Genomic DNA, 15529 nt, shown 5'->3' with positions numbered 1-15529 from the left:
TCCTTCCTTCCTTCCTTCCTTCCTTCCTATACCTTAGTATTCTCATCAGTAAAAGAAGAGTGTTAATAATAGGTGATATTTGTATCCTGTTTTAAGTACTTTTGATATATGATCTCTCTTGATTCTTATAATAAGCTTATGATGGAGATGTCTCCATTCTACAGACAGGTAGAAGCTCATTGTGGTTAAGTGACTTGAGTGAGGTCACACTGTTGAGAAATGTTTCATGTGGGATTTGAACTGAGGTCTTTCTTTATGATTGCTGCCCTGTTGCACTGTTTCTCAGGATGAAGCCAATTCTGCTTCTACTCATGGCCCTGTTCCTTCTAGGAGTCTTTGGTCTTGGATTCAAGTTATATTCAATTTCTAGGTATAAGGAAGAAAGTAAATCTTCCTCATTTTCTCTGTGTGTGGTCTTCCCCAGTTTCTCCTCAAGAGCAGGGACTCTCCCATCCTTCTTCCTATGTGCTCAGCATTTAGCACAGTGCTTGGCACATAGTAAGCTTTTAAGAAATGCTTGTTGCTTCCTTCCTCTCTCTTATCCAATGATGATTCTTGTTGAATAAATTCAAAATGTGGCTCTAAGGAAGTGGGCTGCCTGTGAGCACCATTCCTGTTGAGCTTGGGAAAGAAGACAAGGCATATAGGACTGGAGAGTAAGGAGGGGAGCCAGAAGTTTCACTTCGGAGTTATAATTTGCTGACCAGTCTGCACGTCACGTTGGAGAGCACACATTGGGTTTTCCATTTTCTCTTTGCTTCCCTGGTGGAGCAGAAAAAGCACAGACCATCAAAGTCAGAAGACCTGGGTTCAAGTTATGGCTCATTAACTGGGTGATTTGGATCACTAGACATCCCTGGAATTAATTTTTTTTGTTATATAAAATAAAGATGCTAAATTAAACATTCACTAAGGCAATGGAATGCCTGGTGTATGTGGCACCTGGAGCAGAGATCTGACTTCACCCTTCCCCTCGGTGACAAAATGATTTGTAAAGTGACACATAATAATGACTAGAAAGGAAAGGTAGATAATGAAAATTTTATTTTGTGGATATTTATACATGTGCATATATGTACATGTGTGTGAATATGTATGTATATATGCATAGGTATATATGTATGCATACATGTTGTTGTCCAGTTATAACTGACTCTTTGTGACCTCATGGACCATAGCAGGTCAATGCTATCCATGGGGTTTTCTTGGCAAAAAAATCCACTCTACTGAAGTATGCAAACACATATACATACATACATGCATATATATATATATTTACAGAAACATGTGCACGTATATATTCACTATGATTTTGGTGATATATATATAATATGTAAATATTCTGTATACATGTATATACATGCATATATGTATATGCATACCTCTGCATGAATGTAAATATGTTTACATATAATACATGTGTGTACATATACATATATGCATATATAGCTCCCCAGAACTCTTAGTGTAGTCTTAATCTTTAATAACTTAAAGCTATTCTAAGACTTTTGGAACAGGACAGCTGGTGGTACAGTGGAAAGAACGTTGGTCCTGGACTCAGAAGGACTTGAGTTCAAATGTGGCCTCAGACACTCACTAGTTGTATGACCCTGGGCAAGTCACTTAACTCTGTTTACCTCAGTTTCCTCATCTGCACAATGAGCTGGAGAAGGAAATGGCAAACCACTCCAGTATCTTTGCCAAGAAAGTCCCAGAAGGGGTCATGAAGAGTTTGACATGACTGAATGCTACCACCATCACCACCACTTTTGGAACACCTTGTATAATCATGATAGTAAAAAATAAAAGATAAAATATTATGGTACAAAAAGGAAAAAAAGATAATAGCTTAATACTTTTACATTAATGAATTTTTGAGAAAGAGAAACAAACCAATCTCCATGTTGTTTTGTCACAGTAATGAATAATAGTGTTACAGCTTTTCCTTTTGAGCCTTACCACCTGCAAGTTTGTCATTGACTTCATCCAGACTGATGTTTTGTAGCCAGATCTGTCCCTCTATTTTCTCTCCTAGTTGATCAAAGGACACTTTGAAATTAATTTTAGCCCAATTAATTTTAATTAATATTAATTTTTGTTTTAAAAGTTTCTTTCACATGAAGCAACAGATTTGTAAAAGAGTTCAGAGAAGTCTCAAAATGATCTGAAAAGTGACTTTATTTGGCTGACCCTCACCCCAAAGGGAATAGGACTCTCTTTTCCTCCAGTTCCAAACAGCTTCCCACCATAGATCTTCCTCTTGATGGATAAGCGTGATGGCCACTACAATATAGAAACCAGGTGAGAGTGCTTATGCTGAAATGAGTCTAATTCCAAGTTCAGTTAATATAAATTTCAAACCTCTCCCTAGCACCCTCTGGGATCAGTTATCTCTGGACCTGAGTTCTGGGGAATTGTCATGATTGTACCTTCCTGTTTACCTCCTGGGGTCCAATCATTTTGTTCTCTGTCAGTCAATCCAGAGTCAGCAAAGTTCCCTCTGAAACTAAGGTGGGCATTTTACCCTTATCTCACAGCCCTCAGTAGAACCCTTTGAGACTAATCCTAATTCCAATTGTCTTTATTTTTATTTGATATACTTTATAAACAATTCATCCCCTCATTGCCTGCTCTAAGATCACTTCTGGCTTCTTTTCCTCTTCTGCAAAATATCTTTTCTCTTTCTCCACCTTTAGAAAGCATAAAGGAGCTGACATATGGAAGCCAGAATCAGGGTTAATATGGGGAATTGTTGTTTTCATCTCCCCACTTCCTCCCCACATTAGAGGCAAAATTTAGGTTTAGAATGAACAGGATCTTCCAGGACAATGAGTTTCTCCAAATAGGTTTCAAATCTGAGCTATTTTAGTGTTATTTCACTTATTCATTTATGCAAATTAATTCTCTGTTTCTCCTCTTTCTCCCTTATTAAACAATTAAGAAAAAATAAAACCTTTTAATAAATATACACGCAAAACTAATCCCCATGTTGGCTAGACCCCCAAATGTGTGCCTCATTCTGTATTTGAAATCCATCACTTTTCCTGCAGGAAATGGGTGCTTATCTTCCATCCTCTGACACCATGGTGCTCATTGCCCTGGTCAAAATTCGAACAGTCTTTAAAAGCTGTTTTTCCTATGTAACATTATCATTGCTTGGATTATTGCAGTTATGCTCACTTCTCTCTAAGAAGTCTTCCTTGAACTATTGGATCAGTCAAGTCCTGCATGCACTCCTGACTCCATGTCTTTGTCCAAGTCATCAGTGTGCCCTTTCTTCTTACATTCATCTTTCAGAATCCTTATTTTCAAGCTTTAGCTCATGCACCATCTCCTCTGTGAAGTCTTCCCAGGTCTTGCTTCCAGGCCCCCACCCCTCATTGTTTAGTATCCCTCCTCAAATTACCTTGAATTCATTTGTCTGGGTTCCATTTCCCTGGTAGAATATAAGTTCCTTGGGGGCAGGACCTATAGTGTTTGTTTATTTGTCCTTTTATCCCTAGCACTTAGCAGAATGCCTTGGACTTTAGGATGTGGGAGGAATACGTGTTGAATTCAATTGGATAACCTTGGTTATTTTCCAGCCCCACCTAGTGGTCCAATTGGTAAGCATTATTTCCTTTAAATGGAACCTGGAATCCCAACATCTTTCTGCCAGTTACTCCCATTTAGAGAGTGCTTTGTGGTCTTCAAGACCCTTTCCCAGAACCCTGTGAAATACTACAATTATTCCCATTTTACTGATGAAGGAGCTGAGTCTTAGAGATGTTGTTATCTCCCAAAGGCAACCCAGCTAATAGGTGTTAGAGTCAATTTTCAAACTTACGACTTCTGGATTTTAAGTCCTTTATTTTTCCTATTGTTTTATGTAGCATTCTCTTAGTGCTAGGAGTTGTTAATGGAGAGAGGAGAAAAAAAGAATTAGAACCAACACAGTGGAAAAGGGGATATAGCTGGTGTTTCCCTAACGTCTGAATGATTAGAGTTGGTTTCCACTGGTGAGTCCATGTCTCCTGGCATGTTTCATGAAGAATGTTGATAATTATAAACTAAAGCATCCCAGAGGTGAAAAGGACTTTGGGTATCATTTGGTCCAAACTGTACCTGAAATATGAATTCATTCTATAAGCTTGCAATTGAGCTAGATATTCACAGTTTCATTCGTTAGTGAGAGAAAGCAAGGAGAGGGCAGTTGTGGTCAGATTAAAGGAAAAACAAGTAGTTCAGTTTGGCTAGAGCACCGGGAGATAATTTTGTCAAAATTGTCTTGAATGCTCTATACCTGGACACGATGTGATTAGCACAGTGGAGTTGTTGGAGGTTTGTCAGTGTTCAAGAAGTATTAGTGGGAATGGAAGACATGTGTACAGCAGACATCACAAAAGAAGGGTGGATAAGACTTGGCCCCCGATGAACTAGGGAATGAGGAGGAATCAAAGATGATTCCAGGATTCCAGACTTCCGTGGCTTGGAGGATGATGTTACCAATAACAGAAATGAGTAAGTCAGGGACCCAGATGAAGAGTTTGGGACATGTTAATTTTCAATAATGGCTGAACATCTAGGGGATAATGTCTTTAAGGCAGTTTGAAATATGTATCTCTAGTGTAGAAAACCCAGGCTGAAAATACAGGTCTAAGGACTGGTGGTATCATTGACTTAGAACTGGAAGAGACCTTTTGGACCATCAGGCTCAGCCCCTTCATCTTAGGGATGATAAAACTGAGGCACAGAGTGGCTCAATGACTTGTCCTGGGTCATATAACTAGTGTCATAGGCAGGATCTGAATTCAGGTCTTTCTGATTCCAAATCCAATGCCCTACTGATGTTCCCTGGCATCCTCTACTCTCAGAAGCTGTAGGACTGGGTACTGAGTCCCAAATGATACTACTATGCCCAGACCAGACTCTAAACAATAGTTGTTGAATGAATTAATACAAACCCATGTCTCTCCTGGCTTATGAGTCAAAGCCCTTACCATTATATCACACTGTCTTTCTGTGTCTAGAAGATTCGTACACACCAGATAATGTGTATGCTTCCCCTTAGGACACAAGAGAAAAAAATTAAGTTTGTTAACTTGGTGATCACAACTTGATTCTCAGTAAAAATTGGTGAGAATGTCAGAACAAACTGTTGGCATTTGGTTCAATCGCTTAGAAATAAGACCGCTGTTCTTTCTGAGTGTCCTGCACCATTTGTGACTTCAACTGATGAACCTAATTCTCCATTTCAAGGAGGCCCAAACTATTGTGGCTAAATCTCCTTCTTAGAAACGACTGATCATGATATCATGATGAAATCTGTGTCCCAGTTTAGAATCTGAGTGGGGCTGTCCCATTGCCATTATGGAATATAGACCCCTTGAGGGCAGATGCTGCTTCTTTTCACCTGCATGGTGCCACGGTTTCTAACATGTTTCTCTATACATTTTGAGGTTTAGGGGAGAGGACGGAGTGGGGAGATGAGCCTGTGATTTTATCAGTTTCAGGAACTGCCTGTGAGGAAACACCTTGTTAACTAATTTACATCTGTGTTGTGCTCTGTATTTTAGGCCCAGGTTCCTATGCTGAGGTCTGAGAAATAGTGCATAGATTACATGGATTAAGATAGGGAAAAAAATCCAACATCTTTATTTTCACTAACCTGTAACTGAAATTTAGTATGTCCTCCAATTGTGAATTTAAAAAGTCTGAGACACAAAAAAGGGTAAGGACTTGTGTTTTAGGGAGTTATCTGAAGGAATTGAGAGGTTCTATGAGTGGTATAAGATCACATCACTGCCATATTTCAGAGGCAGGACTAGAAACCTGCCTCTCTTGCCTCTGAGACCAGCTCTCTTTCCTCCCTAGATCACCTTTGATTATATGGTGATTATATGGCTAAATGAAGAATTATCATTACTTGTCTGTGTATACATTGTATGTGTTTTCCCTTTAGAATATAGGCAGGGTGGAGGGTGGTGGCTGAGTGTCCAGCACACATGTAACAAATGTTTGTTGCATTTAATTAAACCGGAAAATGTGTTTAGATTCTGCCTCCTTTCCTTTGGCTGGGCCAAAGAGGTGACTTGGCATCGTATCCTGAAGGTGGGAGAGACGTGTTGCTTTGAATCAGGAGATGATGTCAGCTCAGGAGACATAGGCCCTTCTTGGAAAATGCCCTGGGATTTTTACATCCCTGTCGACAGGAAGGAGGGAAGCCAAAATAAAATCCAACCCAAGTCCAGAACTCAGAGCTTCGAGTTTGGAACCAGCAACTTTTCCTCTGTAAAAATCTCTTTGGAAAAGCTTTTGGGTTTGAGTCAGCTGGGGTAAACCCATTTTCAGAGATTTTTTTTCTTTCTGGAAGCATTTAATTGAAAGGAAAAACCCCCAGAATGTCTCCAGAGTTGAATGTCGTACAGAGTATGGGAGGAGCGCCTAGAAATAGCAGCATCAAGGTAAACGAAGTCTGCAAACGATTTGGATAGAAATGGGAAGGGGATGCTGGAATGGAATAACAGGGGGGAAATTTTAAAAAATTGCTCTCCTCTTCAAAGGCAAGCTCTAGGTTCTGAATGGAGAGGGGTCTGCAAGGGAGGAGCAGTCAGCAGGCGGAGTGATGGCAGGTCTAATGGAAGGTCAACACCAAGCCAGGAAAATGTGAAGGAACACATCTCAATTTAGCTTAATTTCCGACGTGAGGAAGGTGTAAGGAGAGGGAATTTCACAGTCATTTCCCCTTGGATTTCTACTTTAGAGACTGGTTTTAACTAACCTCAATGGGGAAGGCAGAATCCCATGTGGGCAACCTTTTGTTTCTTCAAAGTGTGATGCTGTGTTAAGAGTGCTTGGATACAGGAATCAGAGGATCTGAGTTCCAATCCTGTGTGTCCTCTGGCAAATCTCTTCCCTTTTCTGGGTCTCGGTTTTCTTGCTTGTAAAATGGGGATCATAATAAGTATAGTATGTAGAATGGACCTCAAAGGGCTGTTGTAAGGCTCAAAGGAACATATGAAATGACTTTGCAATCTTCAAAGTGTCCCATAGGTATTAGCTATTATTCATTTTGTTCTTTGTATCTTACAAGCCATAGCACAGTGACCGGGACATAGTAGGTCATCCTGTGACCAGTGGTCTGGAGAAGGCTGGTGTGCAGAGGTGCCATGTATCCAGTTAGAGATGGGAAATCTGAGCACCCTGCATCTCAGGGGTCTGTCGAGTGAAGCTGGTATTCCTAGAACTTAGAACACAACCTGGCCGATCTATCAGTACTCAACAATAGGAACAGCGGCAAAACTAGCATGTATATGGTACTGTAGGGTTCGTGAAGCGTTTTACAAATATTAGCCCATTTGATCCTTATGAAAACCTTTCCATCACTATTATTATCCCTATTTTATAGATGAGGAGGCTGAGACAGACAACTTAAGTGACTCACCCGGAGCCACGGAGTTAGTGAGTTTTCGAAGCTGAATTTGAACTCAGGTCTTCTGGACTCTGGTTCTGGTACTCTAATTTATTATATCCCCTGCAGCTGCCCCCAGATCCTTGCCTGTTGAATTAATGGATGATCAGAAGGTCATGTGTTTAGTGCTGGCAGGGGACCATGGAGGCTCTCTGGTCTAGTCTCTTCATTTTGTTGATGAGAAAACTTAGAGAATAATAAATGAAGTTAACTTATTAAGTTAAATAAATTACCTATGGTCACATAACTAGTGTCAAAGGCAGAATTTGAACCCACAACTTGCTGGCTCCGACTCCAGAGCTGTATTGCTATCCTATACTTTTCTGTACCTGTGGAATGGTTGCCCTGGTGATTTTTATGGGTGAGTTGGCCCTACCTCCCTGGCCTTGCCACCCAAAGATAGCAAGCTAGCCATTTCATTGCAGACCTAAGTTTATTCCTAACAAACTCTGATGTCACCTTCTTTGTAGTGTGATGTCACTGTGGTCTTTACCCCAGTCTCTGGAATCAAAGGGCCTTTCTAGGGTGGGGAATCTGCAGCCTTGAGGCCACATGTGGCCCTCTAAGTCCGCAAGTGTGGCTCTTGGATGGAATCCAAACTTTTGAAGTCAAAGTGCCACAGAGGGCCACATGGCTGCAGGTTCCCCCACCCGATTGGAGTTTAGATTTTTCTGTGTGGTCTAAGCTTATGGGCATAAGAAAATGTGTTCCATGTTTAAAGTAAGACTTGACTTAAGAGATGACTACTTCCTTACACCTCACTGACCCTTTATTCCTTCCCCTCCCTCTTACCATCCCAACTGATGCCTAAAATCAGAACTCCATGCTCATTTGGCTTAAGGCCAAATTGTTCCCTATTTAATTGCACCTTGAAAGAAATATGCATTTATTAAGAACCTACTAGGTACCAAGCACTTTGCTAAATGCTTTACTAATTTTATCTAATTTACTCTTCATCATAATCCTGAGAGGTAGGTGCTATTATTATCCCATTTTACAGTTGAGGAAAACTAAGGCATATAAAGGTTAAGGGCCTTTTTCACAGTCACACATCTAGTGTCTGTGGATGGATTTGAACTCAGGTCTTCCTAACTCAACTCCAAGCACAGTTCTACTGTGAGTAGCACATTAAATCCTTGTCAGTCATAGAATTTTGAAGCTGAAAAGGACTTCAGATATTCATAGTCAGAAAAACTTGGAGAAGAGTGAGTGATAATCTTGCTAGTCTAACAACCTCTAATAGCCAGATCTTACCTTCAGAGCTGTGAGGAACCATAGATATCATTCCTATAATACATTCTGTATGGGAAAACTCTAGAGGAGGTAAGTGGAGTACCCAACGTCAGGCAGTGCCAGAGCCAGATTTCCTGAATTTTGAGCCAGAAGCGACCTCAGAGGGCATCTAATCCAACTCCCTCATTATACAGATGAGGAAATTGCAGTGTGTGGTAAATGACTTACCAAGGGTCATGCTGCCAGTTAGTAAGTATTTGTGAGAGGATCTGAATGTTGGTCTTCCTTACTCTACCCATTGTGCTAACTAATGGTCAATTTGTCTACTGAATTATGGTCTCTCCTTACAACTTAATGTGGACTTGCTTTGGGAGAACAGGTTTTTTGAGGTTCTGGGAGGAGACAGTATAGAATACTTGAATGCCTGAGGGTGAGAAAGGATTCAGCCAAGTCAAGACTGGAAGGCAAACTTAGATTCACAGGATTTCAGAGTTCTCTTTCGAGGTCAGCTTGTCAGGTATATATTAGAATGAACCTTCACCACATTGTTGAATGGATTCCTGCCCATTCCTGAAACACAAGAGTAGTTATATGGAAGAAGATAAGTCAAAGGATTAACTACTAATTGGAAACCAAAATGGTAACTTTGCACGTGAAAGGGAATCTAATTAGAGCCTTGGGGATGGGTAAAGAGTGTTCCCAAGGCACTTCTAACAGAATTCCAAAAGACTTTAACAGGCTAGGACATTGAGCCAGAGTGTATATAATGAATTTTAATAGGGATGAATGTTTACTAGGGAAGTCCTATGTTTGGGGGTCAAAAAATCAACTTCATAAGTAGAGGATAGGGGAAGCGTGTCGAGACAACTGTGTGCCTGAAGAAGGCCTGAGGACTGGAGTGAACTGACAGGCCAATGTGAGTCAACACAGTCTGTGTTCGAATGTGAGGTCTTTGGTGCGTAGGCTTTCTTTTATTCTTTGTTTGTAGCTTCAGCACTGAACACTCTGCCAGGTACTTTTGTTTATTATTTAGATGTGTCTGACTCTTCATGACCCCATTTGGGGTTTTCTTGGCAAAGATACTGGAGTGGTTTGTCATTTCCCTCTCCAGCTCATTTTGTACATGAGGAAACTGAGGCCAACCGGGTTGAGTGACTTGCCCCGGATCATGCAGCTAGGAAGTGTTTGAGGCCAGATTTGAACTCAGGAAGATGAGTCTACCTGACTCCAGGTCACTCTATCCACTGTGCCACCTAGCTGCCCATAGTCAATGCTTAAACATATTCATTGCTTGGCTGTGGGCTGCCAAGAAGGTTAGGATTGTTGGTGGTGGCCAGGCAAAAGGAGGGGGAGGTCCCACTGTCTTTTCCATAGTCAGGTCACATGTCAAGTCAAGTGTTCAGGTCTTGGGGCCACAGTTTAAGAAGCACATTGATTAGCTGGAGGGTGTCAAAGGAGGGCAGCTGGGGTAGTGAAAGGCCTTGAATTTATGACATGGAGGATCTGCTGAAGGATTTGGGAATTTTTGGCCCAGAGAAGAGAAGACTAAGAGGGATTAGAGAGCAGTTGAAGGGTCACCAAGTAAAAGAGAAATTGATCTTGTTCTTTTGGGACCAGAAACCAGAACTAGGAGCAAATATAGGTTTAATATAAAAAAATTTCTTTATCATTAGAGTCATCCCTGAGTAGAACAAATGTGGGAGGGAGTGGGTTTCTTTTTACCCAAGGTCTTGAAGCAAAGGCTGGATGACTACTTGTGGAGGGACTTGTTTTTCCTCGAGGTATTCTGTGGATGGAACACTAGACCTGGGGTCAACGAGACTTGAGTTCAGGTTCTTAGATCCTGGGCAAATAACTTAATCACTTTCAATCTTGGTTTCCTCATCTGTAAAATGGGATATTAATAGGACCTATCTCCCCAAGGAGTTGTCTTTGCAAGCCTTAAAAATGCTACATCACTATAAAAAATGCTGCTGCTGCTGCTATTAATTTAGGGGTCGTATTTGCTGGTCCCTTCCAATGCTGAAGTTCTGGGGTTCTGTTATTCATGGATATGGTAGACAACGTTTCACTTTCTGTGCTTTTGTCTTTCTGATTGGGAGGAAGGTCTGAAAGGCTCTCACTGGCCTTTCATTTCTGGGGAAACATTTGCTAAGGCCTGCTGCAGTGGTTACCTCATGGGAGTCTTTCTTCATTTGCCAGAATGGAAGAAGGTCTCCAGAAATTTTGATTTTGAGCCAGTTTCCAAACCACCTCAAGGACATATAGGGGGAGTTCTGTATCCATCTAATAAGGCAAAGGGAAATTGCTTATCCAATGAGTCACTGAGTGATAGTCATCAAAAAGTAAGCTAGTGCAAGGTCAAATAGAATTCAGCGTCATAACAAGGAATTACCAGCATTTATGTGTACCCCAGCTGTTCTTAGACATGAGTCATATGCTGATGATTTAGTGCAATGACAGCCAGAAAATCCAATGGCCCAATGGATTTGGTATCTCATTGATGGAATTATACCCTCCCACAGCACAGATTGCAACACATCTATGACTGCCTATCCTGGGAGACTCTCATTCATGTCCCTCAAGGGGTGTAACCAGTGCGCTAGAGGCCCTCCTTGAGATCTGGGCTCTCCATCAGTCACCCCCTCTCTCATTACATGACTGAACTATTTTTCTTTTGGTCATAAATTTCTTTGATAGCTTCCTTCAATTAAGCAGTCAATCAGGGATTGGAAAGTGCTCCCAGCATTTGAGGGTCACAATAACCTTTTGAGGTGGGCCCTCCAGACATTAGTATCATCTTCGGCTTGTGGTTTTTGTGTGTATGGAGGAAACTTGGTGCGACAATTCCTTTTATCAACATTAATTAGGAACCTTTATAATAGAAAAAAGGAAAGAAGAAAGAAGGCAGGAAAGAAAAGAAAGAAGGAAGGGAGAAGGAAAGAAAGAAAAGAAGGAAAGAAAGCATTTATTAAGCACCAACTATGTACCATACACTGTGATATGCACTGGGGATATAAATACAAGGAAACAATATGGTCCCTACCATCCAAGAGCTTACATTTAAATGAGGATGATACCTAAGGGGAGCTAGAACAGAGGGAGGTGGAGAAAGAAGGAGAAGAGCATAGTCAGAACTAGGGACTTGCCAATCAGATGAGCATGTCCCAGGGCAGAAGCACCTGGGTCAGGGACAAGGCAGAGAAGGAGATGGGAGTGAGTTGAGAGTTGAGTGACTCTACATCCAGCATTCCACTGGTGACATATCACCTCTTGCACTTATTAGGTCTCAAAGGGCCAAACAAGACAAGGGCTACATAAAATTGAGTGAGTTCTCCATGACTGGAGGTCATCAGTCAGAAGGTGGATCTTCACAAATTGAGAATGTTGGAGACGGAACACCTCTTTCATGTAGGAGTTGGACTAGATGACCTCTAAGTGCCCATCCAACCCTGAGATTCTTTCTTTAATTCTATGATGTTGATTCAATATTTCTTATTACTATAGTGACTGGTCTATTGTTTCCTCATTCTCCCCCTGTTTATTTGACGGCAACTTCTCCGTCTTTTTTGTTTACTTATCATCCATCTTTCCCCCAATTTTGAGTGCTGCCTAAGGGACGCTGTCCTGCCTTCTCTTCTTTTTTCTTTCTTCATTTTTTCCCTTGATGATCTCACATGCTATTCAATCATGAGTTCAATGAATTCAATCATGAACTCTATAGAAATATCTTCTAGATGGAATTCCCAACCCCTGAAATACAGCCCTCTGAATTCCTATTCCATATTTCTGGCTGCCAGCAGACATCTCCCTCTGGATGCTCTGCTAACACCTCAAACTCAACCCACTAACATTGAACCCCAAACCCATCCGTCCTCCAGACCTCTGTATTTCACTTGAAGGCATCATCATCCTCCCAGTCACACAGACTTGAACCTGAGAATCATCTCGGAGTCATCAAGTCTCTCTTCCTCCTCCATCTAGTCAGTTGTCAAGTTCATTCTACCTTTGTGACTTCGAGAGATGTCTCTTTTGGTTCGTTCACACTGCTTCTGTGATAACCTTTCTCATGGGTCTCCCCGCTTGCCTTCTGTCTCCTTGTCAATCCATCTTCATGGAAATAATCTTCCTGAGGCCTGGGCTTGAGCCTGTCATGTCCCCACTCAATTATTGGCTTCCTATTGCTTTCTTAGCCTAGTGTTCAGAGTCCTGCTGCTCTAATCCTCACAAATCTTTTTCATGTTCATTTTTCCCCATTAGTCACACACTCCACCACTGTCAGTTACACTCTTAGCTTTCTCTAGACTTACTGTGCCATTGTTTACACCTGGATACGAGTGTCTTCCTCATCTGTCCTTTTCCTGGCACTTATCTTCTTCGTGGCTAAGTTCAAATACAACCTTGCCTGAGGAATTTCCCCTGATTATCCATTTCACTCTTCCTCCTTCTGCCTCCTTGTGCCAGATAGAGACATTCTCTCCTTCCTCAATTGTTCCTTTGTATTAATAAATTAATAAAAGATACTCTTTGTCTTTCTCTTCTGGTCTCGTCACACCCCATCTTTTTCTTCACCCCTGTATATGTTATGTTCCTCCATCCCCTCCCCTAAGTGGGATGTGAGCATCTAGCAAAGGGGGTCTTGCATAGAACAGGCACTTAATAAATGTTGGATTTTCTTTTCTACTCTGCCCTCCATATATGTGTATGTAAATATATATAGATGTGCTTCATGAGCATACACATATATGGATATGTGGGTGTACGTATGCACACATATATGAACATAAATGCATGTGTATGTGTATTTGTACATATGGATATGTGTGTATATGTGTGTGCATATCCACATGCTGTTTACATATCCATTATGTAATATTGTGCCAGGTATTAAGGAGCACTTAATAAATGAATGTTGATTGGTTATCTCCTCATTAGAATGTGAGTTTCTTGAGGGCAGGGACTGTTTTTTTATATCCCTGAGGGTGAGCACAGGGCCTGGCACATAGTAAAAAATCAATAAATGCTTGTTGTTTGATTAATAATAATAATGACTAGTATTTAGTGGAGTTTTAAGGTTTACAAAGTACTTTACAAACACTTCATTTTATCCTTATAACAATGCTGGGAGGCAGGTGCTATTATTATCCCCATTTTACAGATGAAGAAACTGAGGCTGACAGAATAAATGACTGGGCCAGGATCATACAACTAGAAAGTGACTAGAAATGGATTCAAACTTAGATCTTCCTGGCTCCAGGTCTGTAGCTGTATCCATTATTTTTGGGATACCTTGTCTACATGATTAGACAAGACTTAGGGAGTTGTCCGAGACTCAGCAAACTCAATGTCTTACTAAAGGACACCCAGATAATAAATCTCAAAAGTGGGATTGAAACTGAGTTCTTTAGGATTCTAAGACCATCACTGAATGTGCTCCACCATCCTGCCTTTCATTAAAAAAAAAAAGCATGATTTCTGTTCTTCTTTACTGTCAAATTAACTTTGACTTAATGCAGGGAGCAAAGTTAACTGACACAGCCTCATTTGCCCCAACTTATCTTTCCACTTGCTCCCCAGCCTTGATGTCTCCGAGACAAGAGTTTGTGGAGGAAGTATTCCTGTTTGGACAAAGTTAGCAAAGTGAGAAAAATATTTGTGTATGTGTGTTTGAAAACTTTAGGAAAACACTTTTAAATGATTGTTCTTAAAATAGAGTCCATGTGCATGCTGGTACTTTGCCACTCTGAAGCTTCCAGTTCCATGGAGTGATCGATTATAATGGATGATCTTTGGTGCATTTATTTGTCGGTCCGAGCAGTAGCCTGTGTTTGTCTAATGCTCTGCCCAGATCTCTACTAGCTAAAGCATCATCCTTCTGGAATGAATTGGCCCTTTTATGGGAAGCAGCTTCTCTGCACACTCATGCCTGGAGCATAACCCCTACCCTGTCTTTTGGGAACTGTGATCAAGGCAGTGACCTTGGCTTTGATTTTCCTAGTTTTAAAGATGGTTCCAACTTGGCAGAACATTCGATTTGGGGTTAGTTGGTGCAGATTTTGTACAAAAGGGAAAGAACCTAACTTTAGAGTGGGAAGAACCTTTCAGAGACGTGTCAAGTCCTTCTAGGTACACAATAGGTTTTTAATGGAGGCGTATTGGTTGATTTCTACCAATAAAGAAACTACGCCTCAAAGAGGTTATTTAGCAACTGCCCAAATTCTTTCAGAGCTCAGCTTTGAACCCAGATTCTCTGACTGTGAATCAGCTGTCTTTCTGCTATACCTCTTAATTTAAACCTGCATCCACTCTGTTCTGATACTCTTTAAAAAAGGAACTTGAGGGCTATTAAGTCTATAGACAATAACAGTTGAGGAGTGGTCCTGTCTTGAGAAGTCAGTTGTGACAATTGTAATAACCGAATTCAATTCGGGTTCCTTCTGTGTGAAAGTCACTGTTCTAGGTTGTTGGAGTATAAACACACTCCCAGAGGAAAAAAAAATGGAAGAATGAAGAACTACTAGGAGGATCATATGTACTAAAACAAGGGGGGAATAATTTTGCAGCTCCCAAGTATAAGTAAACACAAAGTAATTTGAAGAAAGAGTACTGACAACCTGGTATGTGTGTCTAGTGGTTTGGGGGAGTTAGCCTGGGAAGGTTTCTAGTAAGATGTTTACTAGAACTGATCTTTGAAGAAGGCAGAGGATTCTAAGAGGTAGAAATGAAGGGAGCCTATGCAAAGGTGTACCATCACACATAGAGGTGAGATATTAAACGGATTAGACTTTTTGTTTAGCTCCACAGAGCAGAAATAGTTACCACGAATAAAAGATGCAAGGAGATAAA

At 40.9% G+C, this 15529-nt stretch overlaps 1 protein-coding gene across 3 annotated transcripts in view; it reads left to right on the top strand.

The window, feature by feature from the left end:
- BMPER (BMP binding endothelial regulator) overlaps positions 1-15529 on the top strand; it is a 278921-nt gene that overhangs the window by 111657 nt on the left and 151735 nt on the right. The gene's annotated exons all lie outside the window — the stretch shown is intronic.

Source organism: Notamacropus eugenii, chromosome 3 (assembly GCF_028372415.1).
Source record: "Notamacropus eugenii isolate mMacEug1 chromosome 3, mMacEug1.pri_v2, whole genome shotgun sequence".
NCBI classification, from domain to species: Eukaryota; Metazoa; Chordata; class Mammalia; order Diprotodontia; family Macropodidae; genus Notamacropus; species Notamacropus eugenii.
The sequence above is the reverse complement of the archived record's forward strand: the minus strand, read 5'-3'. Positions and strand labels throughout refer to the sequence as shown.